This window comes from Molothrus aeneus, chromosome 2 (genome assembly GCF_037042795.1).
Source record: "Molothrus aeneus isolate 106 chromosome 2, BPBGC_Maene_1.0, whole genome shotgun sequence".
Classification (NCBI taxonomy): domain Eukaryota; kingdom Metazoa; phylum Chordata; class Aves; order Passeriformes; family Icteridae; genus Molothrus; species Molothrus aeneus.
The window spans coordinates 28,998,067-29,024,133 of NC_089647.1; the positions used below are offsets into that span (position 1 = coordinate 28,998,067).

Below are 26,067 nucleotides of genomic sequence, written 5' to 3' on the forward strand. Positions count from 1 at the left end.
ACTGTACTTATAAAAAGCTAACTTTTTCTTTTGTGTCCTTTCTTTTTTTTTCCGCTCTCATTTATTTTCCCTTCCTATCCAATGGCCACACAGCTGAGAGGCTCAGAGAATCTATGATCTGCCCGCAAAGACAGAAAAAAAAAAAAGTATGGACAGCTTGTGATAGACTCTGGCTAGATTTCAGCACAGTTTAGTTTCAATAGCTTCTACGTGAACACTGTAGGGCATTAATCCAATCTTTGGTGTGTTAGGTTTTTCAGGATTTTAGTAAGGCTTTGGATACTGTCCCTCACAGCATCCTCCTGGACAAGTTGTCCCAGCTGTGACTTGAGCAGGCTCAGACTGTGCTGGGTGAAGAACTGGCTGAAGGGCAGGGCTCCAAGGGGAGTAGTGAATCAAGGGGGCTACATCTGGCTGGTCACCAGTGGTGTTTTGCAGGGCTCGGTTCTAGGGACAGTTCTGTGCAATGTGTTTATTGGTGATCTGGACGCAGGAGCTGAATGCACCATCAGTAAGTTTGCTGTTGATGCTAAACCAGGAGGTGCTGTTGATTCTCTGGAGGGACAGAGGCCTTGAAGAGGAATTTGCATAGAGCATTGGGCAATCATGCCTGGCATGAAACTTAACAAGTGCCAGATCCTGCACCTGGGATGGAGTGACTGCAGGCACAAGTACAACCTGTGACAGGAGTGTCTGCAGAGCGCCCTGCAGGGAGGGCCCTGGGGGTGCTGGGGGCAGCAGCAGCTCAGTGAGAGCCAGCAGGGCGTGCCCGGGCAGCCCAGAGGGCAGGAACCGTGTCCTGGGGGCATCAAACACAGAGCACAGCCGGGCAGAGGGGGGATCATCCATCACCAGCTGTGCTCAGCGCTGCTGCGGCCTCACCCGGAGTGCTGGGAGCAGCTCTGGGCACCACAATGTAAGTGGGACGGGAAGGAGGGAGAACATATCCAGAGCAGGGCAACAAAACTGGGAATGGTTCAAAGCTGCACAAGGGAAGGCTCAGACTTGACAATGGGAAGCACATCTTTACTGTGCTTCAGACACTGGAGCACCCAGATTTCCTGGGTAAGTGATCCATGTTCCATCCCTGTTTGTTTTAAGAAGCATTTGGGAAATGCCCTTATTAACATGCTTTAACTTTTGGTCAGCCCTCAAGCTGCTAGACTGGGACCTAGTTAGGCTAGATCATAGTTTTAGGTCCTTTCCAACTGAAATACTCTATTCTATTCTGTTTCTTTTTTAATTTTGTCTTGTAAGTTTCTTCCAAGGCTCCTGAAATCCTACATCCCTGTCAAGTTATAATTAATACAGCATAAAGCTGTACTATCCCCATTTTAGATTCTTGCCACACCATTAGCTAGAACTCCTTATAAGCTGTTAGCTTCAGAGTAATTTTCAGATCAACCGGTTCTGTAAGAATGCTATTAGAACAATATATTAGGTACTTAAGCAATACTAAAGTATGAATTTGTCAGGAACATGTGTCAACTAGAGGCTATAGTGAGCAGAACTATTTTTCATTTTCATCTCATTGTACTGCACTGCCTGTCATTGCTGGCCCCAGTCACATCTTGGCACAGTGATGCATGAACTTGTCACCTCAAAACTGGAACTGCTGCGACCTACATGGAATGATGCTGTGCAGGCCCTGCAGCTGGCACAGAATGCTGAGGCTTGTTTGTGAGGAGACACGGCGCCACTTCAGCAGATTGGGCTCATGTTTCAGTGCTCTGTACTTGTATGTTGAAAAATTCAAGGTTCTGATTTTAATAATTACAGCCAAACTACATGAGAGAGAATTATCCAAGAAACTGAGCCCTGCTGACAACTGCTGCTGTAACAATCTGGTATTGGAGATAAACTAAACTACCAAAGAGGGGAGTCTCAAAGAGAGGTTCTAGGTTTGGTTTGTCCATGTCCACTAAGAGTTCAGCATAGTTCAAATTCATTTTGGCATGCTTTCTTATTCATTCCAACCTTTCCCAAACTCTAGCAAAAGGGAGGGTTGGAGACAAGGGGTGACTGACTTATAAACAGTCCTTTTGTCTGCATTTCATTTGCAGATAAAGACCTATACCATAAAAGATGCTCCTACAGGCTTTCGGTAAACACATTGCTGTTAATAACAAAATCAACCAACCAACAAAAAAAACCCCAAAAACCCCAAAAATAAAAAATGCCTATCAACCAAAACTTTTTAAATAAATCCCTTTACTGTGCAGATATTCTGGACATCTCACTTGACCACTGAAGTAACTGAGAGCACAGGATTTCACTTAGTAGTTTCTCTCTGACAGTCATCATTTGTAGTTCCTTTTTCTTGGAGATGTGCTTTGCAAAGTCTTGCCAATTTTGCTTTAGTTACTTCCAGTTAAGAATGTTCAAATCCATTTTAAACCACTGCAGTCACCAGAAATTCACGAAATCACCAAAGGAATCATTAGGACATGAATCACACACTGCCCATCCCTGTCACATATGTCTCTTGGTTTATATATAAGAACACTGTGGCCTCTTTCAACACAAAATATAATTTACGTATCCAGAAAAAAACAGAAGTGCCACTGCCAATCCTGTTCTGTTCCTCTAAAAACATGCATTTTATGTGTATTGCCAAAATGCAATAACCTACCTCTTTAATAAATATTCAAATGTTTCTATACTCAAAGCTTCTAGTACCACCTTTTTAGGAACCACTCAAAACAATTTGCATTATTAAAAAAACTGAATTAAAAACTATATCAGATATTTCTTGAAGTCTAAGGTACCTCCTACACCTAAGAAGACATGCGAGTCAGAATTTAAGCAACTGAAAAACTACATTTCAAGCAGGTTTAGCTTCAAATAGAAGGAAGAAGCTATAGGATTACTTTAGGAACACAGCTGCATAGCGCAGATGTGCTGATCCACAGCACCCTTTGTCACTGAGAAGCAGGTTATAGCTGAGTGACTTAGATACCAACATTCCTACTAAAGATTTCCCTTATGATTATGATGAGCTCATCTGTGAGAAGTTCATGAACTGTATGACTCACGTCAGAAATAAATATTCTTGCAAACACATTCCTTCTTAGATAATTTTTTGTTGTTGTTTTTATTTTCCTACGGTTTACAATCACTGTTTATGGCTCAGAATAAAAACTGCTATGACAGCATTGGTTGTGGGAAGCTGTAACTAATCACAAGTCAAAGCTGATCAAAAATAAAACACTTACAGTTTTGCCTCATTCTTAAAGAATGACCTTATCGTGCAGCAAATAAACTTTTTGTGCACTGTTCCCTCTGCCCTGCAAAATCCTCTATAAAATTGAAACATAATATTATGCCACTTGGCAATGTATCAGGACTTATGGCCTATAAAGGGACAGCTAAAGGCCGTACCAGATGCTTCTTCATCAGCAAACTAAAAAGAAACTGGAGCAAGACAGAAGAGGCTTTGTTATTGCAAATACTTCCATGTTTGTTCTCAGGAGCTTTCCACCCTCAGGGAGGAAGGGACCATTACATTAGTGCCTCACAGACTTAACTAACTTACTAGGAGAATTTAAGCTATTTAGACCACCAGCCAAACCAATGCAGTGATGCTGTTGCAGAGAGCAGTCCAATTAATTTCATACTGAAAGAAGTACAGGAAAATAAGGAGTACCTACTGTCTGCCACAGCTCTTCCACTGGGAGAGTATTTCTCAACGAATCTTTCAAAGGCAGTGGGATTATGCAGGAAAGGAGTTCTGTTTTCCTCCTATGACTTCCTCATACACAGCAACACCACATTGCATAAAACAGGAAAAATCACTCCACTGTCCTCATCCCACCCAGACAGATTGCAGTGGAGAATAGGAAGATACCCAACATCCTCCCCACACTGCACAGAGAAGAGCTTTGAGGTGGAAGAGAACAAGACTTATGTCCTACCACATGATTTTTTCACCACCTTGATTTGTTTTACTCTGTCTGCAGTGGGCTGATCAGCACAGACAGGCTGATCAGCTCAGACAAGATCAAAATGAAAGCTGATGGTGTAGGAGAGGTAAATGGCAATGAATGGTAGCATAATTTTATCTCAAAAACATCAAAGCTTTATTTTTGTAAAAGGACTGTTTCCTTTAAATTCTCACACACTAGAGGAAGCTGTAATGGACTAGCAAAATCTAAACTTCTGTAAGAAATTTTCTCCTGAGAGCATAAAGTAACTGCTGCCAGGACATTGCATAACCAGGCATAAAATGAAACAAGCTACTGAAAAAGGCTAGTCTCCCAATCACTCATATCTAAAATAGGAAAGCAGAAAGAGGAAAATACCAAAGCAAAGCTTAGTTATCTACTAGGACCTTTAAATATGAAACCTTAATATTAAAATATAGAGTGCCTACTACAAAGCAATTTCTTTTATGAGAGCCACATCCAAAGAAGGATGGCCTATTTAGCAGTCAAGCTCAAATAGAATCTGCTCTCAAATGTCATCAGAAGAGCAGTATCTTTCTACCAGGTCTATTCCCTAACATGCAGCCACAGTTTCATCTATTAAATATAATGATAAAAATAGCCAATGAAGATTTATTGGCCCTTTTTGCCCTGTGAAGGCAATGCAGTTCAGAGAGAGGGAACCTTGATTGTAAATTTACCCTTGATTGTAAATCATCAAAACAATTTACAGCTGGCTTAATTTCTCCACACCTCCAAACAATGAGATTGCACAGTGACAGATTGGGGCATAACCACACACAACCCCACAACTAAGCCTCACAGAGAGAAAATTTGGCTCTTAGCAACTTCCCTTCAGTTTTTTTTATAAGTGAAGCCTACTTGTAATCTCTCAACTTGCAGGAGTGGCAGCTAGGGACAAAATAAAAATGCTACAGTTTGGCTCCTTCTTGTGATCCAGAACCAATAACAGAAAGAAAAATGTTTTACTACTGCATTTGTTTTAATCCCTTCTACAGAAATCCAGCTTTTACTACAGCAGTTGTCTGACACTGTCCATACGCCAAGCAGCCCTGCACTTTGCAGAACTCTGTATGAAAAAACTAAGCATGCATCAATCATTTTCAAAATCTGCCCTATCAGTCAGTACAGATGAGAATGTTTGTGTTATGTCCAAAATTGCCAAAGAAGTGTCAGAGATAACAGATACACTCTGCAACATAAGAAAGAAATCATGGCAGAAACCAAGCAAAGTCACAAAACCTGCAGCATTTTCAGGATATCACAATAAAAAGAGATAAAGCTGTTCTGTTCCCAGCTCAGGCCTTTTTATCCTCAAGCCTTGGAAAAGTGTAGTCCATAGTTTGGCACCAGTTAGCATCACAAGCCAAACCACACAGCCCACTGTCTGAAATCAGTTTTTTTTTCCTTCAAAATAATAAATTATACCTTTTTAAAAATCTTATTGCTTGAGCCTACTGCTTTAGTATTTTATCTCTCCACCTCTGAAGCTAAAGAAAAGCTTTTGACAAAAACAGACATAATTTCCTTGTAACTACACAGTTCCAGAAGCTTAGCTTGGAAGAGAAAACACTGTGTCCTTATAGTCACTGCAAAGTTGCAAAAGCGCAAAATTTCCTTAAGAGAGACCACGTCATCTGTAAATATGGAAAAAAATATCTGATCCCAAGTCAGAAAAGTGAGCTTTAATCTCTAACACTCTTAAGTGTAAGAGATTAAACTCTTAAGAGACAGAGTTCCTTTCTTAAAAGCTTAATGATACTATTTTATTACTGTTCCAGACACCATTCAAAGTTTTAGTGCAAATAAACATTCAATCGCTCAGCTGCTGAATAATGTTGTTCAGCACTTGCAGTAAGCAGTAAGATTCCAAACAGGAAGAGAGGAAATTAAACCAAATAAGATACAAAAACAACCAACTCACAAGACAGAATATATTTTTACTTTAGAGCCAGAACAGATCCGACATCTGACAATACACCCTTAAAGCAACTTACATGTTTCACCATGTATTTCACCTTACTTTTTTAATAAAAAATGTTTCCAATTTCAGGTTTAAGTCAAGAACTTCTTAGGCAATTTTCACACGAGCTGTGAAAATAGTAATTTTTAATTGGTTTGACCTTTCTTTTCTAAAGCCTTCATATTGGATTGTTTCCTGATTGCTGAGAGGATAGAATAACATCTGGAGGGACAGAAGTTGCCATTTTGAAGCTCTGCTACAATAAAAAAGATGGCTTTAAAGCAAAGCAGAGAATAAGAAAAGATCCACTCAAGTATTTTGGAAACAAATTTAAAATTATATACCAACAAAAACTATGAAATAAATTGTTCAAGTGCTAGAAGTCAAATGTCTACTTTATTGAGAAAATTTAAGAGAAAGTGTCTTTAACACTTTCCCATCTCTGGCATCTCTCCTTGTTTCTGAAGCAAGGTGGTTCAAAATACCCATCACACAGGAAGCACAAGCATTATGTCTTCATAGCCACTAAAATGTGAAACTATTCTCCCTCTTCAACTGCTGATCAATTTTAACTGCATTAAAATGCAGAGGCAAAAAGAAAGCTAGAAAGCTAAAAGCTCGATTTTAAAGTTTAAAAAAAAAAACCCTGAAAGAATTAAATCAAATTAATTGCTAAAATAAACGTCATATAATAGGCAGCTAACAAAACTCCTTTCTTCGGGTAAGGAAGAATGCAAACTGTTCTCCTAAAGCTGGTTTTCTGAAAGAACTGAAGTGTTTCAGCTGCCCTCTAGTGTTAAAACGAATGCACGGGTAAGTCAAGAGCGAGGCTGAAAAGATGCTTGAGTTAAGAAATTACTCACTATGGTTTATTTTTAATCACTCTGAAACTAAAAATTAAATTTTAAAATAGCACGGGGCCAATTTTTCCTTTAAAATTAAGGTATTCAAACCTTTCCTGTAACATGCAATTCTGCCCCACAGCAACTAACTATATGAAATTATGGGAGATCTTTTACTCAGCTTCAGCCCTTTATTTCAGCGTAAGGAAAAGTTCTGCTTGATGCTAAAAAACCTAAATTATTAGGATTTTTAAAAAAGAAAAGAATCAATCATCTATTTTCATAACCCAAGTTGTAAGATAAGCAAATATAAAAATTAAAGGAATACTGGGTTTTATAATTCACTCTACTTAAAACAAACTGTTTATATATAAGTATGGCTGAAAAATTCTCCTTTTCCTCCTCAGGCTCCACATATAAATTTCAACTTGAGTTTAATTAGCATGCATAAAAAGGAAAGCTCAGAAGGAAACCATCTCTGGGAGGTTCTTTATCAGCAAATTCAATAAAATCTTGAGCACCAATGACAAAGTTCTTATAACAATAAGTTAAACTCCTAAAAATATTAAGTACTGATAGAAGGAGAAATGTTCTAATAGATGAACTAAGTTTTAAGTTGTGTGTACTGCTGACTCACGGTCAGCTTGGCATCAACCAGACAGAGCTGTTTTGCAGAGGGTCAGCACGAACTGGAGTATGAACCAGGTATTCTTGGAACACATTCCTGTGCATATGCACATGGTATGGATGAATGGGACCGACCAGTCAACACAGGTCAGCCAGTGACAAATAATGCCTGACCAACTGGATTTGTGGACAATGAATAGTGGATGTGATTTACCTCAGCAAGCCTTTTGACAGTCTGGATTGGTGGGCAACTAGAGAGGTGAAAAACTGCTTGGAAGGCTGGGCTTGAAGAACAGTGGTTGAAGTGTCATGATCTATGCTGGGGCCAGCAATGAGGAGAGTATAGCATGGGTCTATCTGGAGGCTTGTCCTGTTTAACACCTTTACCAGTGACCTGGAGAAGGTGACACAGTCCACTCTCATCAGGCTTGCAGATGACAGCAAACTAGGGGATGCAGACAATAAGCTCCAGGGCAGAGCTACCATTCTGAGGAACCCAGACAGGCCAGAGAAAGAGGCTGCCAGGAAAGGACCTCTGCTGAAAAGGATTTGTGGGTACCAGTGGAGACGGGGGCTAAACAGGACTTGGAATTGCAATGAAGGTTAAAAGCTTACTGTACTGTATCCACAAGACAATGCACAGTAGATAACAAAAGTGATTGTTTTCCTTTACTCAACACTGTACTAAATCCAATTCTGAGGCTCCAGTAAAAGAAAGTGTTGATCAAGGCTGTGGAACTGTTGGAGTGAGGCCAGAGGAGGCACATGAAGATGAACAGAGGGCTGGAGCATCTCTCTGATGAAGACATGCTGAAAGTTGGGGTGGTTCTGCCTGGAAAAGGTTCCAGGGGGACCGTATAGCACATTCCAGTACCTAAAGGGGGCCTGAAAGCTGGGGAGAGACATTTTACAAGGGCATGCACTGATAGGACAAAGAGGGAAGGTTTCAAACTGAAGGAGAACCAACTTAGATTATAATGATGGTGACTCAGATTTACAATGAGGGTGCTAAAACACTGGCACAGGTTGCCCAGAGAAGTGATAGATGCCCCATCCCTGGAAACATTCAAGCCATGTTAGGTGGGGTTCTGAGGAACCTGGTCTGGTTGAAGATGTCCCTGCTCATTGCAGGGGGCTGGATTAGACGCCCTTTAAAAGGTCCCTTCCAACCAAAACTATTCCATAAGAAACCTGAGCAAGTCCTGCCAAAGATCACCAAGTTTCTCAGGTAATTAGAACTCTGGACCTGTGGGAAAGGCTGATAAGAACGGGCTTGCTTCACTTATGAAGGCTTTGGAGGAACACAATAGCAGACTTTCAATTCCAAAGAGAGAGTTACCAAGAACATGAGCCAGGCTTTTTATGAAAGTATGTGGTAGGAGAAAATAGGCAACTGAAGTTGCCACGGGACATTAAAAAAAAATCATTGCTCTGAAGTATTGAAACAAGTATCTGAGAGATTGTGGAATCTATGTCCATGTAGATTTTCAAGAACCATCTGAACAACATCCATGCAACCTAGTCTGAAGTCAGCATTGATCTTGCTTCGAGTAGGAGCTGGGCTGGATGAACCCTGAAGGTCCCTTCCAACCTGAATGAGTCTGCAAGTAACATCACCTTATAAACCATTATAAAATGGCTTTTGAAATGGCTTTAATATCTGAAATTTAATTTGCCTATCCCAAGGCTTCCTGCACCATACAATGCACAAGGAGTGCTGGCATATGTTTGCAGCATTGAGGAATGCTTGTGCTCCACCCACAGCTTATCTGCTTAGTTAGCAGCATTTGTTTCAAGAAAATTTAAAACCGTGTCCCCACTCCCTCAGTACAAACATATTGATATGGGCACCAAGATGTACAAGGTCATATAGACACAGGCTTTTAATCAGGCTGGAAGCCCTTGGAAAGTTTCCATGACACAGATGGTGACTCCTGGCCTGGGTATCACATCTGTAGTGGCATTGTCCTTACCATGTCTGCCCCATAAGAAGCACCACTGGCATGAAGGCTGCCAGTTGTGGAGTAGTGTCAAGTATCTGATCACGATAGTCAACAATGGGGCCTACACTTAATTCCATTAATCTGGACTAAAAATCCATGTCAATCATGAGTAAATGTGCTGACACAAACTCTGAGAGCAGCAATAATCCAGCAGGGCCAAACCAAATCACTGCCTGGAATGCGGAGTCTGATGTAATACTTGGCTTCAAGTTGCTCCCATGACTCTCAGTTACACATACAGATACAGTCACCCACATTACACAGCTACTTTTGTTGAGCAGTTTTGTGAAATCTGTCAAAAAATTCAATGCTGTTCACACCAGTATCAGCAGAAGGCATTACATCACAGTAAGCACACTGGATCTCTGAAGCCCAGTGAGATCTTTAGGAAGACAAAGACAAATACAGTTTTAAAACATAGAATGATGTTTATAAATATTTGATAGGAATGTCAAGGTCTCTAAAGCTGACCAGAGCTCATCAAAGACAGAAGTTTCAAAATCACTTTGGTCAGCTACATACTTTTATGGCAGTGCTGCTGCTCTATGACCATTCTCAGCATGGTAATACAATTCTGCTGCCTGGGCATTCTCAGATACCACAACTAGCACATGTGCCATCCTTTGGGATTCTCTGAGTTAGTACAGCATCTAGTCTGGCATCCATCCACTTTTGCAAAACAACTCATCTAACCCAATTTCCCATCATCTTTGTTAACTGTCCTACAGCTGTGGGCAGAAAAATTCCCCAGGGGCCTATAGCCTGTTTCTTTTCTCTCTCTTTCCTGGCACTCACATAAAATATACTCTGGTTTCATGACAGAAGGCACTGAAACAGGAGGAAAATGCCCCCCATTCTTGCTGACTAATAAGCATACCTCTGATCAGATGTGACCACCTTCCCGTGACATGGTGACGCAGCCACGAGCTGTGCTCCTACAGCACCACAAGTTCACCAGTGCCCACAAATTTCCTGTTCGTGGGCACCGTGGTCAGATCAGAGCAGATGCACCACAAAACACAGTCTGAGGGTGCTGCACTGAAGAAAAGATTACAACATGTGCAGCCTTGAAATACCCAGTGCTGTCCTCAAACAGGACAAGAACCTCACAGCAGTTGGTAAAAAGAAAAATGGTTCATACTTGAAAATCCCTAATTGAACTTAATAGGTGGAAAATAGACTTAAGAGCTGAAACCAAGTTTTAATATCCCACACCAATTACAAATTCTTGTGTGTTATATTTTGTATTCACTACCTAACTATAACCTCAAACTGTTTTAAACTCACAGCCCCACCATCAACCCTGATGATGACTTCTACAACCTATAATAAGGATATATGAGAAGAACCACCCTATTTTCTTGTTTCACCATCTTTGTATTTCAGTGAACCTCCCCTTCTTTCTTTTAAGAATCTTGGGAGACTACTAAATTAAAAGATACGATGGCATGAATAATAATACCATATATTTTCAATTTTAAGTATTTCATATATTTGTTTCAGTTAGGTATCCATGGAGTTATGATAATGTAAATAGAAGAGCCTAAGGTGAATTAGCAGATGTTATTTTGAAACAAGGGTACACAAAGAGATCTGCAGCTTCATTTAATCTGAGTGCAAAGAACAGAAAGCAGACAAAGTCACTACATTATTTTAACCTATACAAATGCGGAAGATTAGTCTTTTTCTCTCTTTTTACACTCCTTCCCTTAAAAGAGAAAATTTCCATGCCCAAACTACTTTATTTCTTTCCACATTCTGCTACATCTTCTCATTCATCAAGGGTGCATCAGCCTCATCTAATACATTTCAAGTTGGGTAGCTCAGGATGCTTTAACAAACAGGAATTTGTCTGAGCTTGGCTGGATTCCCTCAACTGCACCCTCATCCACCAGTTGTGGATGACTGGTACTAGCCAACTGTAAAGCACTGTTCCTGAACAAGTAACAATTGTTAAAATAAAAAAAAATAGAGTTTAGGCTATGTATTGTTCTGGGCTACTATCAAAGGAAGCACTCGCATGAAAATAGAAAAGCAGGAAAAAGTAAAAAAGTACATTTTGTGGCACCAGCTCTTTGCCAGCTTCAGTCTTCACTGTGTACTGTATCACACCAATATATAAAAGGTGCACTGTGAGCAGCTTTAAAGCAAAAACAAATGACAAAAAACCAAAACAAAGCCCAAACCAAACAAACAGCCACCTCACTACTCCAGAAAAAAAAAAAAAAACCACCCAAGCAGAATGAAGACCAAAGCACTAAACAATTGTGACAAGAAAAAAACCTTAACAAAGGTCAGTGCTGTCCCCGAGACAACATTTTTATTTCAGCTGTCAGCTTTGAAAGCCAGATATACACAAATGTCAGTAAATGCAAAAGGTAAAAGTTAGTACCGTTATACAGACATACTCACTGGCTTTCCAGAGATTCTCTCCTTTTTTTTGTTTAATTATGTACCAAGGTTATAATAATAAATCACAAGGAAGAATACCAGTTTTAATAGCATGCTGATTTACTTATACAAAACTGCAAATTATTAATTTTCAGTTCACTCCTGGAGTCCTCCGCCTATCTTGCATGCCTCTGGAATGACCCAAACAGCACCAAGGTGTGGCTGGACAAAGAGCACACCTGACACTTCTGTGTGAGGCTCCCAGACAAAAATCAGCTCTTGGCAAATCCCTACTTTCCAGTAGTTGAACAGAACTTAAAATCACAAGGCATAAGAGAAAAACAAATAGGCTTAAAGATCCATATTTCAAGTAACAACGTTCACAAGGCCTTAAGCTGAAATTGCATAGCAACCATTAAAAATTTTAACACCAAAACAGTCAAGAGGAAAGCTCGTGTCTTTACAAAGACTTTGATGGGTGAAGGTGTGGGTGTTAACGTCTTTGCAAGGGGTGTTAATGTCTCTGCTGACTTCGGGCAGCAGGTTTGCTGCAGAGCCCTGACACCTTGGCTCCTGAAACAGACAAGGGGCTGCACAAGCCTGAACTTCTGAGCTTTGGGGTAAAACAGCAGGTTCAAGGGGGCAAAGTGTGGTAGGCGGTTCGGGAAGGCTGTACCTTCCTAATGCCTCAGCAATGGGGAAAGAAGAGAAACAAGATGCGGCTAGGAGTTTGGGATCATGGGAGGCTGCACCCTCTGAAACCTCGAGAGAGAAAACCCTGCGGGTGTGCGCCCAGTGGACTCCCCTTTTAAATCCAATAAAGCTGAAGAACTTTTTGGGCATAAACCTCTGGGGTTTGTGGATTTTCCTGACACAGTGAGCAAAACGTACACGTCACAACATGCAGCCTTCCCTAAGTTCTTCCTGACTGTTCCTATACTCTTTTTGATATGCACAAAGCATGTAAGAAACAAGCAGGCAATGTTGTCAAAGAAGCACAACACTTAAATTAGACACATAAACACTATTTAGGCTAAAAGTAAATCCCTCAAGACAAGATAAACTAACTGTAGTCATTAGCTTTTTTAAAATATGCTTTTAAAAAAGAAAGCACATTTTAAAATCAAACCATGACATCTAAAATTATCTAGTTTTCTGTTTTCACCTTAAATTGCATCAACGCTTTCAAAAGATCACAAAAATTATTTTGACAAAAATATACTCATCATGATACAAGTTCTGCTGAATAATTGGTATTAACATACCTATTTTCAGCAGTTTTATATGACAAAACCATCACCTTTCAGCTTTTTTAGGTTGAGAGCAATCCAAAAATACTACAGTATCAACACTCTGTGGATGAACATTCATTTCAGAGACAAGAGCCCTTTGCAAAGCCTGATTGTGTTTTAAGCTTACTTTCTTCCCAAATTCAAACTAATTTTTCTAATAATTTTTCTCTAAGGAAGAGTCTGCATTTGCAACTGTTCCACACAAATCTGTGTTATCTGTCCTACTCAGAGTCACAGGCACTGAATTCCATTTCTGTTCTTAGTCATGCATGGCTCACTCTCCATGCCTACAGCATCTCCCGTCATTCTCAGCACTGCTGGCAATGTACAGTCAAGCCTGACCTAATGTGCTCCCCTGGAACAGAAGGCAAAAATAAACACACAAAGATGGGACAAATGCTAGCAACCCTGAGTTTAAATTTTACCCATCTTGCAGAGCATCAAATAGGCCGCTTCAAAATGTTTGCAGCTTCACCTCTTCCCGGTCCATGTGACAGGCTCTTGTCGGTTTGTGTGTCTTCCAATTTCCATTTGACTTTGTTGCCTGGCTTTGTTACTGAATACCCTATCAAGCCCCGAATAGGTTTTATCCACTCTCAATTCAATCAAATAATTGAATCCGGTAAGGTTCTGCAATTTGCTTGATGCAGAACATTTAGAAGAAGAAGTTTCCTGATGAGTTATTTCAGGATGTGAAAAACAAGGTTCACTCTCCTGGTAAAATTTAAAAGTTTAATAAAGGGCAACAGGACACAAAAATAAAGCAAAGTTAACGGCCAAGTGCTTGGCATTCAGCCAGGAGCACACCTGCTACTTCAGAGACACCTTTACACACCACCTTTTCTATTGCATCAGCCTATTGCATATTCATAAACAATTTAATATTTAAACTTTTCCCCAAACTAGTTTACATGTTCCAAGAACCGTTTAGCATGGCTTCTCCTTGGGTCTGCCTTTCTAGAGCATACACATTTCTTGGCTGTGGTGTTATTTTGTTTTTATTATCACCTCCAGCTTGGGCTTTGGTCCATATTTTCTACAGAGGGTAGGTGCTGATAGTTGGCATATCAGTAGCAGGGGTTTTCATCATACGTTCATTGGGTGTTATCCAACCAAGCAGGCAGCTCAATTAGCACAAGTACAACTGCATAAGCTATTTCACTACTGTGTCTAAGTTTAGTTAATAGCAGAAATAAAAACTATATCTTTATAGCAGTTACCTTAGCATTATACATATAGCATCCATTTTCATATTTTCAAAAAGCTGATATTATAATATGTATTTATAACAATGAGATCTGTGCATGAGCCTCTGAAACCCACTACTGAGGGCAAACTGAGGAAATACAATAGGCTTTCTATCTTTCACTTCTTGTGCTCTGTATAGCAATAGTGCATTTATGCCATAGTTTTCCCATTAATAATGCTGCTTTGTGTTAGCTGTCCTCAGACGTTTCCCACCAAATCCTAGCTAGCCAACTAGTTGTTTTCAAACTCTCCCTTTTTCCTTCTTAAACATTGCTGGAGAGAGGACTTCAAAAGAGGAAACATCCTGTGATACTAGGTCAATTAATCTCCATGTCAGCCTGAGGGCAATACAGAGGCAGGCAGGGAAGGAACTGTCAGGATGGCAAAGATAGAGCAGCTGAGTAGCACAGCTCAGTCAGGAACAGCACAGGGCTGAGCACGAGCCGACAGCCCCCCAGTACTGCCATGGCAGAACACAAAGCAGGAGAGTGATCGATTAGCTTGACAAAAGGGAATAAAAACAGGATTAACAGCTATTGTTGATACCTACATGGATCCCCAACTTCTTTTTCAAAAACACTGAACTTGGCTTGGAAAATGGGCTTGGAAAAAAACTGGGCAATGACTTCTACAATCGATAATGATACACTGCAAAAAAAGTATCAAGTGTATTAGGCATACACTTCTGTGCCTCTGCTAGGGGGAAACCTACCTGCCTAAGGGGCACCCAGCTGCTGGAAAATCCACAGCAACTGAACCAAAGTGCCAAGAAACACATTAGTAGGGAGAAATTTGATACCGGCTCTGCAGAGGGCTGGCTGAAAAGTGTAGTGTTTTTTCCTCACTGGCATCTCTAACCTCTGTGATACTAGAAATGCTTCTGCTGAGTGAAAGCAGTACCCCTTTGTAAATGATGGGGAGGATTCCAGTGTTACTAGCGAGGAAAGTAATGCAGCTCCTGAAATTCCCACCTGTGCCCACATGAAGACACAGATTTCTCTCCTACACTGAAAGAAACTGTACAGGGATTACAAGAGCAATAATTTTATGCAACAGAAGAGAAGAAAGAGCAAGAAAGAATCCACTGACAATCAAAGCTTTGGTACTCTGGTAAGATCAGTTCCTTGAACTTTCTAAAGACAAAATAACCTAACCATTCACAGCCTCTCTGAAGCTTAGCTGCATAAGTGTGATATACACCAAGCAGAAATGAATAGTTGGGTCAACAATTTAAATACAGCAGACAATAAATCAGAAATCAAAGTGCATTAGAACTGAGTATACAGAGACTCTCCAGAAAATGCTTAAGGGCTGATAACAGTAAAAATGAAAACTACTGCTTTAAGAAATTTAGTTTAGTTCACAGCTGTCCATTAGGCTACCATAGGAATATCTACACAGCACTATTTATAATGAGGCTTTTTTATTCCATCACAGAGAAGCAGACAACACACTGCATGCAACAAAACAGGTACCACAAACCGGCTCAGCCCAGAGAGATGGACCCTGCAGTTTCTTTCAGGGGCTGCCATGCCCAAGATCTGCCCTGTGGGAGCCTGGTGACAGGCAATAAGGACAACAAGTTAAGTAAGAGCAGAAAACTGTGCTCCAACACATTCCTCCATGCCTTCTCTCACATGACAAACAAGTAAGAGACAGCCTCGCCCCATCATTCATAAGGAGATTTGGTTATATGTGTGACTAAATACTCAAGTGAAAATCTTTCTCCATATTAAAAAACTTAAATAAAAATCCACCCATGGGAAAGTGCCACAAATCTGATATTCCAAGGGAGCAGAAGTAATAATAAAACATGTTAATTAATGATGGGGACAAATATTCCAGGTTCAAGCAACCTGAGAAGAACCAGCGATCAACTAACAGTATCTCTGGGACAAATAATTTTCCTTTCCCCATAACTAATTTATCTTTTGCCAGTGGGGTGCTCCATACATGGAGATTTAACTTTATGGCACATTAAAGTTTAGCTGTATCATATTACTTAGTAACTTACAGGACAGGATCATTTACAATTTTGCCTCAAGGCCTCAGAATGCAGCTTAAAACTGAGACTGAAAATTAAATTACCCTGACCTGGCCTAATGCCAATCTCAAGGCCACTGCCCACAGCAACTTTCTTCTCCTCAGGCTACCTTAGCAGAACTTCTAATAATGCCCCTGAAGATGTGGTCTAACATTATCCATGTAATTAGACAAGCTCTTCTTGTGAACAGAGACTGATGCCAAGTACATGTTCAAATCAGACATGAACAACATGTTAGCCCAACTGTGGAACATCCGAGCACGTTTCACACATTTTACAAATATGTGCCTTTGGCACAACAGGGTCATCAAGTTATCTCTATGACTGTAAGACAGCCAATATAAGTTAACAAAACCTCTTCTCATACTTCTCTTTCTCGCCTTGCTTGCCTGATCTCATTTTGGATTAAATTTTACAGCCTGTATTTGTTCAGTAGGTCCCAGGTCCTCCCCTCTGTGCCTCACTCTGCTGGGCACAGTATGAAGACCTTGAGAGCAATGACCCTGCTCACAGTCCAAAACAAACCACACAAACGAAGAACAGCCCTGCCCCAATGAGGTACCCAGGATCACCCTAGAACGCCTCACAGTCCAGCACATGGGTAGGGCACAGTGACAACTTATTCCCATACAATAGCACCTTAAACACTTAAAACCCATAATTCAATACATCCTATATGTTAAAATGTCCATCTCACCTAGAATGGTTGCCTGCCAAAAGTAAGCCATCACAAAGCATCTCACACACCCTTTTTGATTTCATTACACAACAGTGCTTTCCAGACATTTAAAAATCCCCACAGTATGTGCTGGTTTTAAGATATAGCTGAAGACTGTCTTCACTATTCAGTCTGGGTCTGAGCTCTCTACTCAGCCCTTTCCTACAATAGCTTTTGTAATACACTCTATTTAATTTTGAGTGATAAGTAGCAGCATTTCACTCAACTTCAATACCACACATCAGCAAGGCATTCAATCACTTTATTTTAACAACAATTTGTTGCTCATTCTAGAAATTCAGGTCTGGCAAGCTTTTTAATATGCATGAGGACATTTCATAGAAAGCAAAAAGCATGTTTCCCATTCTGCTCAGCATGTTCAAGTCCTATCTTCTTCACAGAAATGGACCACTTTGAAAGGAAAATGCTTGAATTAATACAAAAGTGTATCTGAAATCCAGTAGCTAACACTGATAAGCAAGGTAAGAAAGTAGGGTAATTTCTAAACCTCCATTAGACATGGAATACTAATTTTTCAATTTGCTGTGAAACAGATTTCAGAAACATAATGAAAAGGGGGAAAATTGCATATTACCATGCATGCAAGAAAAATTTTTGAAATATCCTATTTGTCTTTCCTCTCTAAGGGATGTGGATTCTTTTGTAGTCCTTGATGATGTGAATCACAGATCAGCATTCTGGGAATCAATCCTATTCCCATTTACCAGTGTAATATGATCATTTAGCATAATTAACACATGATATTTTATTACTGCCATGGACTTGGACCAGATCTGAAATGTAAATATTTGCCAAAATGTACATCCTAGTGCCCAGTGATACACAATGGTGTAACTTAAGACACTAACTTGATTTGCATTCTCTTCTGGGGGCAGAATTAAGTCTGCTGTGGGAGTTCTCACTTTCATAACATGAGGCAGCTTTAACATTATAGATGATGTTACATTAATTTCTGCAGTATCAAATTTTAAAGGTGTGGAAACAAGATGAAAGAGCTCACAATACAGCCGTCATTTCAAGTGGCACTGGAATGAACAGAAAGAAAACTCCTGGAACAAATAACATCCACTTCAATCTTTCCCAGCTGTCTTTTCCCTAGTGCACTCAATCACCCAGCTCTCCTAGGACACAGTAATCAAGAAACCACCATTCTGGGTGATTCAGAGCATGGCACACATGCAAAAGGTAATCAGAAAAATCATTGCAAGATGCAAACACACAGCAGCCCTACAGAGAGACATTTTATGACCAAGCCAAGACTCTTCATAACAATCTTAAATTCTACAGCATGAAATTTCATAGGCTCTTTATCTTACATACTGTAACATTGTGTCTCATCTACTACAAATACAGATGTTACCTGTGTCCATGCCTAACATCCCTCATCTATCTTTTCATTCTTTGTCTTGAAACAGAAATATCAGGAAGCTATTCACATCTGTGCTGGTTTTGGGGTTAGTTTTCTTCACAGTGGCTGGTATGGGGCTGTGGTTTAGATTTGTGCTAAACACAAATTGAGGGTTGATAATATAGAGATGGTTTTTGGTGGTGGTGAGCAGGGCTTACACAGAACCAAGGCCTTTTCTGCTTCTTGTATTGCCATGGCGAGGAAATTGGAAGTATGTGGGAAACTGGGAAGAGACACAGCTGGGACAGCTGACCCCAACTGACCAAAGGAAATATTATAGGATATTTCATATCATATAACATCGTGCTCAGCATATCAAGTGAAGGAAGAAGGAGAAAGGGAGGAAGATTGGAGAGATGGCTTTTGTCTTCCCAAGTCACCATTACCTGTGATGGGCCCTGCTCTCCTGGAGATGGCTGAACACCTGCCTGCCCATGGGAAACAGTGATGTAATTCCTTGCTTTGCTTGTGCTTGTGGCTTAACCCACGAGTTTTCCAGCTTTTACCCTTCCAGTTCTCTCTCCAGTCCCATTGGTGGAGGAGTGAGTGATCAGCTGTGTGGGGCCTGGCTGTTGGCTGGGGTTAAACCACAATCATGTCCAACATCAAATGTACAGGTTTTAAGCTAGTTGTATACCTCCTATTACTGATTTTTCTCTTGGAAACACACAAATCCTACAAGTGAAATTTTCCAAAGCAGTTGACAACAGAACTATTGCCTTGACATTGAAAACCCTCTCAGGATATTTCCCAGTTCTTTCTTAAATAAACAGTATCCCTAAGTCAATGCATCTTTACAGTATCCCCAAGACTGGGCCATTGAGCAGCATCACCTCTAATGATGATTTACGCAGGAGTAAAGGAAAGCTCCAGCATTCCTTTTTCATAGCCTCACCTAACATATTCTTAGCTTTTCCCAGTTGCAAGGGGATTCTTTCCCTTCACAGACTGTAATCTTTCATCACTCATCCCAAAATGTACAACAGTAGATGTTCTTTGCCTGCAGCTGTCATGACAAGTTTTACACAGCAGCACAGAAGTATGAAACAGTTCTTGGCAAGCCAAGTACAAGAGTGGACTATTAGCTCTCTGTTGCTTAGATTTATCAAACTGCACTCCTTGCAGCCTTTGGCAGAACACATGGCATTCAGCAGAAAGGTGGATCACCTTGCTTTCCCTAAAGGAGCAGAAGTTGTTTCTTCTACTGTGTCAGAAACTTAATGAAAGGTAAGCAGTGGCACATCTGCCACTTGCTCCTAGCCAAGGCTAAATCTCTGAAGAACACAGCAAATGTAAAAATACAAAGCAATGGGCCTGCAGCTGTAGCAAGACACCCAACCCCAGGGTAGCCCTGGGTTCCTCTGAAATGAGTCTGTTTTTCTAAGCCTGTTTATAGATCCACCCTTTCACAAAAGGATGTAATTTATGTGGACTAATGAAATTGCTCTCAATTGGAACCTTGTTTCATTCTTCTCTGCCTCCTTTCCCTACAAATGTTACAGGTAAGAAAACAGGGGAAGAGGAATCTTTGCATGTAAGGAAGAGGATTATTGTCTTCCTCTGTTACATTTCCTTCAGTACTTTTGGCAGCACTTGGAGATGATCCCAACAAAAACCATGTTACTCTGGACTCTCTCAGCATTTGTGGCAAGAAGATTACAAGAAGGTTTTGTAAGGGCTCAGTGTTGGACCAACTTGTCTTCCCTTAATGTCAATGTGAAGAATATTAATGATAAAGCTCAATGACTCCAAGAATCCTTCACCGAGATCTTACTTACTGAGGTAACTGGATGTACACCAAGGAAAAAGTCACAGACCAAACCTGGAAAGAAGAAGAAGAACAAAATGAATTTATTTGTCTTTTGGACCCACTTCCCACTAAAAACATAATTAGCTTAGGAGGACAGAAAGGAGAAATTCAGGGAGATTTAAAAAAACAAACAGGAAAAGGTATATCAAATTCCACCTGCTCCTGAACAAAAGGAGTAAGTCTTAACACTGGTCTCCAGGGCATAATATACTGATGTGAGCTGGACTCAAGTTTAAATAATGGCAATAGGCAAAATATTAAAACAGAAACTAAAGGGAAAACAGAGATCATGGGGAAAAGCAAAACCTGTGTGTCTATTAAATCAGAAATAGTAGTAAAAAAATCCAGTGCTTCTACCCCTTGGCATTTAGGTCCCCCATTATCACCATGACTCCTGATGACCTGCTTACAGCAGCCAACTAGAAATTAAGCAAGACCCTTCATGATAAACTCTCCTCCAGTTGTCTTGTCCAGATGTTACCTTTGCTTCTAGTACAACACAGAGTCCTTTACTTCTGGGACAAAAACACACAACAGAAAGCACTCCACCTTATCCAGTTCATACTGGAGCTTTCAAGCCTGTAACAGCACCACCCCACTGTTAGAAGGGTGCTACAGTTAGCAAAGTGAGACTAGGATTTCCTTCAACCACATGGAAGAAAGACATGGAGCAGTACCATCTCCACTGTTTAAAAGACCATCAATATTATTGCAGCTGTAAACAAACAAACAAACAAACAAATAATTACAGACTAAGTATTTTTTTTAAATTGTGATCATTCACCAAACTTGGTCAATGGAAATGTTTCCATCATTCCATTGTTGTTGATTTCTAAAATAATGTTTTCTCTTTGCCTTCTTCACTGTATCAAGTATCAATGAAACACTGATATTGATTTCACAGTCTGTTTACTGACGTGCTTCAGCACGTGAAGGCTTCAAGAGGTCATACACATCACTTCTATACATCTTCCTTTAAAGTGAACTCATCACTGATGTCATGCTCCATGGCAAGCACTTGTCATGCTACATGGCAACCACACAACCTAACCAGCTCCCCAGTGACACAGGTGACAATTTCAGCCACTGAAGTACCCATATTGAAGTCAAGGGTAGCTAAGCAGTAACTAATATATAATAAAATAAATATTTTTTTTTAAACCAAGAATTAAATTAGCCAAGATTCCCACAGTTCCACTGTGTAGATGTGAGCAAGTTAGTCAAACTGCTGTCACACACAACATGCTGTCAGCTACACTTATAGACGAACTTTCTTTACCGCTGATATAAACCAGTTATGAACACAGCACAATCTGTAGCAAAGGCAGAAATGGTCTGAGAGGAGCCCTTCAAGTCATGTGATCCTGTAAAACAGGTAAGTCCTAGCCATGTCAGAGGTACATTGACTGGCTTGACAAAAGCCAGCTCTACACTGTAAAATTAAAAAAGGAAAATGAAATGCCTGCAAGAAAACTGTTAAAGAGATCTTGTTGCTAGCAAAGGTAAACATTAATAATAAACTCAAAGAAACAAGGCTCATCTGACAGACCAGAACTGATGAGATAAGAACTCATGGGCAGATGCAACCAAAGACCTCAGTTCATGCCCCCAAAGATTCACTACATGGCTTGGGTAGGTACAAGATTGTTGCAAAAACTATGATGCAAGGAACAGCCACTCTGCAAGTCCTTCAAAAACTCAAATCTTTCACTATGTTTTCTCCAAGAGTAGGGAACTGTACTGAGCAGCCAGACAACCTGTTCAATCCACAGTTCACAGCAGAAGAAAGTAAGGAGACAAGTCCACCTTCCAAAGCAGAAGTCCTATAACTTCTGAGGCCTAACAAAACCTAGAAGAAGAAAATACTGCACTTTTCTCTGCTAGAAAGCACAGTGACTGGTAAGCACTTATCTCCTGGTAGCCTTTAGGTATATCACCACACCTCAATCTCTAAACTAAGCATTCTTGTCTTCCAGTTCCTCAAACCATGGCCCAAGGGCAAGCAACATCTGCTTGCTTTTGTAAATAGGTGCTTTGGACCAATGTCACCATCACACGTAAGTACCTACTTTGGTTGTCCTTGACACTTTCGAACTTGCCATGGGGGTATTTTGTACCTGAAATATGAGCGCATTTTATTAATAAAATTACAACCTACAGCTCTAACCACTTAGAGATCTTTGAAACAGAAACTGGGCTGTCCAGTGATACAAGCAGAAACGGTCTGGTAGTGATCTTCTAATAAAGACTTAAGAAGAATATGAAGCAATGAACATGACTTCTTAGTATCCCTTAGAAGTAAAGGAGGGAGATGACTTAGCACCTTCAAAACAAACAAGGGTCTTAAGAAGATTTTGATAAATTATTTTCAAATTTTAGAAACAGAGGAACTAAATAGTACTTGCTAAAGCAGAAAGAAAGAAATTCCTAAATGAAGCAGCGTTTCTCCTTAAAGAGCTCTTTAAAATGCAGTTCAGAAAAAAACAGCAACATATCTAAATGACTTGGATCGGCTTTGTTTCCTTTGTGTGGTTTAATGTAGAAACAGCAAGGAAGAAATGGACTAAAGATAGCAAAACTGTTCTGTTCTTACCACAGAATGAACTTCCTCAGCTCTTCAAAGAGGAACTAATGGAGAACAGAATAAGAAGGAAGAACTGAAGATAGAGGCTAAATAGCTGTGAAAACCAAGCTATGATGAAAAACAAGCAGGATTTTTTGTTTTCATAAAAGAAAGCAAGATGCAATAGAGATTGTTTGGGTGTCCCTGGAGAGTAGGCAGCTGAAGATGGATTTTTCAGGGCAAACTGACTGCTTTAAGAAAGATGTCTTCAGAAATTATTTTAAGAAAAACAGAATGAAAATGTGAGAGTTTCTTGTATAAGTCTTAGAGGTACTTTGTGGTGACCATTCACCAGGGAAACGGTGCATCAACATGGAACTTGGAAAACTCAAAGCTATCCAGATGAATTTGCATTGGTGTGGGAACTTAAGACTCTATTCTCATTTCCTCCTCCTGGTTCTCCTTAGAAAATCCCGTTTCTACTTCATGGTCCTTTTTACTTTGCCTTCTATAAAACTAGAATAGAGCACGCACATCCAAGAAGCTCCTGTTCTCAATGAAGTCTCTTCCTCTACAGATAGTCAAATCACTCTACAAATCACTGGTCCCAGCAATTACTTTTACGACAGCCTTCATATCACAATCTCTGCCACATTCACCTGAAATACCATCCTCAGTCCTCCCACATGAAACAGCAGCAGTTTCAGTGTGTGGGATTTAGCTGATCTTCCATCCTGAGTAGGTGTGAGGGGAATATATTGGGAATTTTCCCAGAGTTGCAGTTCTTCCCCCTTGCTCTTCATCTTTGATGGCACCCAATAGCTCAGTATTAGTTGTCTGTGCTATTTATATCCTCCCTAGAGATGCCTCTGCTGCTGTCCACAGTGTCCTAGGTTCTATGAATGTAAAGTCTTGCCAGTCCTGCTGCTCTCTCCACTGCTGGGAAACAGATCAGCAAGAGCTTTTCTAACACTCAGAGCCACTGTTACTTGGCAAAACTTTCTGAGACAGCACAGCAGCACTGGAGAGATCCAAAAGCTCTGATGTATGAAAGAAAATCACTTAATTTTTACTTAGAAGGTTTCCTTTACAGGCTTTTAGGCCAGCCATTTAGGTTTCTATTTTACAAGGAGACATGCTCCCATCTGCATGCTAGTACAGGTCTCTTCTACTGCCAGAACCATTATCCCATTCCCCTAATGGTATTTTGTCCACATGTATATAAATACATATAAACAATACTGTGCAGACTGTCCTCCAGTGGAAACAACATACTAGACATTCTCAGAACATTGCTTTCAATCCTTCACAACTTCAGCTGCACTTTCCTCAAACAAAGTCACGTAACAACCTTCATTCACATATGGTTGCAGTCTTAAAACTGAATGAAAAGCTGGTTTGGGGATAAGTATGTATTTACAAAATCAAGGAACAGTTTAAAACAAAGCTGGATGAAAATCCTGGCAGAACCACCTTACACTGAACTGTATGCAGAGTTGTAGGTAAAAAACACCAGTAGAGAAACAGAAAACAAAGTAAGCTTTTGAAAGCATTCTTGAATTATTTAACCTTTAGAAATGTGCAAATGAAAACAGAAAGTCTCCTGCCTGTGCTCAACATGAGTTTGGAGTACAGCTGAAATCACCATAAATGTGATTGTCAGCATACTGCCATAAGGCACTTGAGGACACAGCACTGACTACCCAATTGCACCAGAGAAGTCACTTGGGTTCTTCCCACCAGCGACCTAAACCCAGGATTCCTCCAACTTCAAGCTTTGCCTCCCTCCATCTTTTAGGTCAAATGAATTTAAGTAAGAGTGAAATTAAAGAACACCAAATACAGGAGAGTTCACAGAGCCCTATGCTCTCTAAGACTTGTATTGATCCCTGTTTCCTAGAACAGAGTCTCAAAATTTTGAGCTAAGTCTCCTTCAAACCTGCTGACAGAGTGTGACATTTCAGCTCTCTGTTCAATGCACCACCTCATCCTTCCTTTCCAGCCCTTCCTCCCAGGGGAGGGCTGCAGACTTCCTCTCCTTTAGCCTAGTGCCTCCTCAAGGCTCCTGCTTTCCCACCCAGTCCCCCCTGAGCTCCTTCTCCAGTTGAGCCCTGCCTCCTGCCCAGACACACCACACATGGACAATGCAGCTCCTGTGGTCCTGTGCCAGTATGAGGTTGATATATTCCATCACACCCTCACTGTGAGCTTACACAGACCAATCCAAGCACTTGTAAATCAGTGAGGACAGCCCAGGGCAAAGGCAGGCAGTTCTGCTTGAGCAATATCAGAGTAGAAACAAAAGCCCAGTTCACACAGTTCAGCTGATTCTAGAGACATACAGTGACTCAGCCCCAAAAATATCATCAGCATTTTACTAGTTAATGCAGCTTGTTTCCCCTTTTGCACTCATAACAGGCATCATGGAAATAAACACCCAGCTACTAGTCACTTCCACCTTCAGAAATATCAGGAATTAGACCAGCATGACAGTGTTTGCATTAGAAAGGAGAACTCTTACAGCAAAAGGGAAAAGTGCTTTCAAAAAAACTTTATTAAGTTTTCCTGTTATACCTTTTGAAACAAAGATTAATGCAAACTTCAAGTCTTTTAAATGTATGTTACTACTTAAAGGTTATCATACTATTACAACATCATATTCACATCACTGTAAAGAAATGCTAAGCTTAATTAATACCTTTGTCCACTTAAAGGCTTATTGGAGCATATGGTTATGATTTAATCTGCCCTGTCTGCCTGGAGCTATCCCTACAACATGTCTGCCTGTTTTATACTCTTGATTTTAAAAGCTTTTCAACAACAGAATTTTTTCACCCCTCCTCAACAGGCAGTCTAACAGACTAATATATCCCACTGGCATCAAAACACAGCTCATTACTTAGGATCCCACATTTCCTATCTGTTCTTTCTTCCATGTGAAGCACAGTCAGATGCCTCCTTTTTTACTGGACTTGCAGACAGTGACACCTTGCAGCAGCTGGGCTTTGCCCAAGGATCATGCCTCATTCTACAAACTCTAGCCCTCAAGGTTTATTTTTTGACAGCAATAAATACAAGTGTTTGGAATATCATCAGAAAACAGAGGAAAAGGTGAGGTAGGGCTTCACAGACACATCACCTTCCCAGAAACACCTGTGCAAGCAGGATGACAAAAGCATCCAACATCTTTCAC

General features: G+C 40.4%; 1 protein-coding gene across 2 annotated transcripts in view; it reads right to left on the reverse strand.

The window, feature by feature from the left end:
• The window catches only part of TSPAN9 (tetraspanin 9), a 167,175-nt gene that overhangs the window by 137,017 nt on the left and 4,091 nt on the right, over positions 1 to 26,067 (reverse strand). The window contains exon 2 of one of the 2 annotated variants that reach the window (XM_066572248.1): positions 20,280 to 20,323. The exons of the other annotated variant lie outside the window; for it this stretch is intronic. The gene's annotated coding sequence lies outside the window, so the exon portion shown is untranslated. The remainder of the gene's footprint in view (positions 1 to 20,279; positions 20,324 to 26,067) is intronic. 2 annotated transcript variants of the gene reach the window in all.